Here is a 5,000-nt window from a genome sequence, read left to right as displayed (position 1 = left end):
TGTTCCTAACACTAGCTTAACGATAACCAAGTTATTTTACTAAATTCTTTATTATATTTAAAGTAATTGAAAGAAACACAGAGCATCTCAAAACAGAAATATGGTAACAAAAGGGTTAATGAAACTAGTTTATTTGAAATCAGTGTCAACAAAAATAATCTAATAATAATAAGTTTCAAATTTTGCCACAAGGGCAGCCACTTTGTGGAAAGGGATGAATCCATTGCATTGACCCCTGGCATACTAACAATCATCCCAGCTCATGGTCTTAATCATAAGAATAATCTTTTCTACTCTCGGCACAAGGCCTGAAATTTTGTTGAGGGAGGGAGTCAATCACATTGACCCCAGTATGTAACTGGTACTTAATTTATCGACCACAAAAAGATAAAAGGCAAAGTTGACCTTGGTAGAATTTGATCTCACAACGTAGGAAATACCATCAAGCTATTTTGTCCTGCATGCTAACCATTCTGCTGGCTCGCCGCCACAATAATAATGTAAAACACTGGTTTTTATTGTGAAGAATTTCTCAGACCCTCAGAATTTCCACAGATCTTTCTCATTAGACTCTACATATACATAAGGGCTGGTTTACCATGTAGAATCTTGTCTTATTAGCTTATACATACAAAAACCATAGGTGTAATTTGAGGGAGATTTGGCTGTTTTTTCTACCTGGTCTAGCTACCATGTGGAAGACTCTCTCATTGGTTGGTTCATACATATTTATGCATATATACCAAGTTGAGTCACCCCCTTTTTTTTTTTTTTTGCATTTCAGGCTTTAATTAAAAGTTCAAATTACATACAGAAAATGTTTATTCATTAAAATATATACCTTGTGTCTGTGGAGGAAATGTATTTCTTTACAGTCCACAAGGGGCTAAACATAAAGAGGACAAACAAGGACAGACAAAGGGATTAAGTCGATTACATCGACTCCAGTGGGAAACTGGTACTTTATTTATCGACCCTGAAAGCCGTTGCCAGCCTTGCCTGTCCCCGTGCCAGTGGCACGTAAAAAGCACCATCTGTCCGTGGCCATTTGCCAGCCCCGTCTGGCACGTAAAAATCACCCACTACACTCACGGAGTGGTTGGCGTTAGGAAGGGCATCCAGCCGTAGAAACACTGCCAGATCAGACTGGGCCTGGTGCAGCCTTCTGGCTTCCCAGACCCCAGTTGAACCGTCCAACCCATGCTAGCTTGGAAAGCGGACGCTAAATGATGATGATGATGATGATGAAAGGCAAAGTCGACCTCGGCGGAATTTGAACTCAAAAAAATATGGAAATGATCAATGGCTTGGGAGATGTGATCATCTGATGGTGTCAACTTTGGACTGTAGGCAGGGTGAGGCAGCACTTCCAACCCGTCAAGTTCCCCAAGTTTGCAGGGTGTGATGTGGCTTTGTCATGCTGTAGGAGTGTGTGTCTTTGATTGACCTATGCCAAGTAGCAGGCTTTCAAAGCATCACCCACTATCTGCTGTTGCTGGGTATAAAGGTCAGCGTTCACAGCATGACCATCTGAGACAAGCTCAAAAGTGCAACAGCCCCTCGAAATCCCAACAAACACACAACATGACTTTTGATTCAAACCACTTTTGTTTGACAATAGGTCCTAAAACCTGGCTGGAATGAAGCCACAGATTTCTCTTATTATTAAGATTGTGAAAATAGGATCCATTTTTTCATCTCCATTTACAGAGAAGAAGCACTCCGTCGGTTACGACGACGAGGGTTCCGGTTGATCCGTTCAACGGAACAGCCTGCTCGTGAAATTAACGTGTAAGTGGCTGAGCACTCCACAGACACCTTAACGTAGTTCTCGGGGATATTCAGGGTGACGCAGAGAGTGACAAGGCCGGCCCTTTGAAATACAGGTACAACAGAAACAGGAAGTAAGAGTGAGAGAAAGTTGTGGTGAAAGAGTACAGCAGGGATCACCACCATCCCCTGCCGGAGCCTCGTGGAGCTTTTAGGTGTTTTCGCTCAATAAACACTCACAACGCCCGGTCTGGGAATCGAAACCGCGATCCTACGACCGTGAGTCCGCTGCCCTAACCACTGGGCCATTGCGCCTCCACTCCATTTACAATTCAACACCAAAAACACATCATTAGAGCATTGGTCAGTTCATGAGGACTTTCTCGACGACATCAATTCACCAGGCTGAGCTTAAGGAGCTGTCAATTGATGATGCTTTGTGATGGATCAAGCTCTGATGACTGCAAGTTTAACTGCCTGTGCTTGGCTGTTGTTCAAGCAGGCCCTCGTCTTCCATAACAAAAAGCCTTCCAGACCTTTGTCTTTGAGACTAGCATCACCTTCCTTAAAATGTCTGAACCAGTCTCCTTCCAGACATTTACTGATGGCTTTCTGGGTGGGAAGAGAGATTAAGAGTAGAGCTAGAAAGTGATATACGAATGATCAATTTATAGGAAAGATCCCAGGCAATGATTGCAAGGTAGCCAGATGTCATATAAGTGTCCTATGATTCACTGATCACACTTGGGTGAGAGTTAATTCCAGGGAGATGTTAAGTTAAGTTAATTTTTTGGCTCAAAAAGCAAAAAACCAGGACATGGAGTTATGTATAGGGTGGTGTCCATGCAAAGAGTTCAGGCCATTTCTGGTCAAGAGAGACTTTGAACCGAGCGGTCGTCGGCATCTTCACTATCTTGTCCGGCAGCTTATTCCACAGATTTGCAACCCGGATGGAGAAAGCCCCTCTCCTTCGATTGAGATGAAATCGTCGCAGATAGAGCTTTTCGGAGTGAGCCCGCAGCCGACACTCTGGAGCAGGAGTGAAGAGCAGCTCTTCGAGAGGTTAGACTTTCCGCTTATGATGTTGTGAGTGAGAATGAGATCACCTTGGCGGCGGCTGCGTTTTTCTAGAGAATAAAGGTCGAGTGTCTTCAGCCTTTCTTCATAAGACAAATGTTCGAAGGTCGTGCTTCACTTACCCATCCCAGGTCTTCCTGGGTATACCTCTTCCACTGGTTCCCTCAACTGCTAGGGCGTGACACTTTTTCCCACAGCTATCCGCATCCATTCTCACCACATGCCCATACCAACGCAGTCGGCTCTCTTGCACACCACATCTGATGCCTTTTAGGTCCAACTTTTCTCTCAGGGCACTTACACTCTGTCATGTGTGCACACTGACATTACACATCCAGCGGAGTATAGTGGCTTCAAACCTTGCAAGCTTACATAATATATATATATATATATATCATCATCGTTTAACGTGTTTTCCATGCTAGCATGGGTTGGACTGTTCGACCAGGGTCTGGGAAGCCCGAAGGCTGCACCAGGCCCAGTCTGATCTGGCAATGTTTCTACGGCTGGATGCCCTTCCTAACACCAACCACTCCGGCCACGTACGGATGGTGCTTTTTATGTGCCAGGGTAGGCTGGCAACGGCCACGAACGGTTGGTGCTTTTTACGTGCCACCAGCATGGAAACCAGTCAAGGTGGTAATGGCATCGGCCACGTACGGATGGTGCCTTTTATGTGCCAGGGTCGGCTGGCAATGGTCACGATCGGTTGGTGCTTTTTACATGTCACCGGCACGGAAACCTGTCAAGATGGCGCTGGCATCGGCCACGTATGGATGGTGCTTTTTAGGTGCCAGGGTAGGCTGGCAGCGGTCAATAATGGTTGGTGCCTTTTACGTGCTACTGGCATGGAAACCAGTCAAGGTGGCACTGGCATTGGCCACATACGGATGCTGCTTTTTAGGTGCCAGGGTAGGTTGGCAACGGTCAAGAACGGTTGGTGCTTTTTATGTGCCATATTATATATATATTGTATATATGTATGTCTGCCTGTATATATGTCAGATAATAATTTCACTTTAATAGTTTCAGTATTAATAGTGAAACTATTTATCTGACATTACAATAGGAAGTTATTGACACGTAATACTGAAATAGTAGAAGATAATAAGAGATTGTTCTGGCCTTGCATTAAGCAAAAAACTGAAAGTGTTTTTGGTCCATGACACTACATGGACCAAAGTACGTAAGGAACGTGTAAAATTTGAAGGAACACAGTTGTGTAGTTCTCGAGTTTTAGGGATTCACAGACACACAGACAGACACATATTCACATCTTTTTATATATATGTATACTCTCTTTTACTTGTTTCAGTCATTTGACTGGGGCCATGCTGGAGCACCGCCTTTAGTCGAGCAACTCGACCCCGGGACTTATTCTTTGTAAGCCCAGTACTTATTCTATCGGTCTCTTTTGTCGAACCGCTAAGTAACGGGGACGTAAACACACCAGCATCGGTTGTCAAGCAATGCTAGGGGGACAAACACAGACACCCAAACACACACACGCATATATATATATATATATACATACATACGACAGGCTTCTATCAGTTTCCGTCTACCAAATCCACTCACAAGGCATTGGTCAGCCCGGGGCTATAGCAGAAGACACTTGCCCAAGGTGCAACGCAATGGGAATGAACCCGGAACCATGTATATACATTGACATCTATAATTTTCACTCTCGCTATCATCACTCAGCACAGTCATTAGTCATTTACTCCACCTCTAACTCTTCCCTTCTCCTCCTACTATGTCGTTGACAACACCCACTCCCTTCCCAGCCCTCCTACCACGTTACTCAATCATTAAACATCTGATCACTCTTCACCCTTCCCCTTCCAGTTGACAACATATCCTTTCTCTTAGCCATCTACTCCGCCCTTGCCTCTCCTCCCATAATCCTTTCCACCGCCACAATCATTATAAATCAAACCTCTCACTATCCTCTCAGCACTCTCTCACAACGTCCTACATTTTTTCTCACCCTCCCTCACAAGCTATTTACTTCGCTCGTAACTCTCTCCTCTTTTTCCTCCTACTACCTCAATTCTTTTACCTCTCACTATTCCTCTCGACTCTCTATCACAACGTTCTAGTCTTTTCTCCACCCTCAACCCCCCTCTCTCACTAGCTATTTACTCCGCTCG

The sequence above is a fragment of the Octopus sinensis genome, linkage group LG30 (genome assembly GCF_006345805.1).
Source record: "Octopus sinensis linkage group LG30, ASM634580v1, whole genome shotgun sequence".
NCBI lineage: Eukaryota > Metazoa > Mollusca > Cephalopoda > Octopoda > Octopodidae > Octopus > Octopus sinensis.
Note: the sequence above shows the minus strand (reverse complement) of the source record.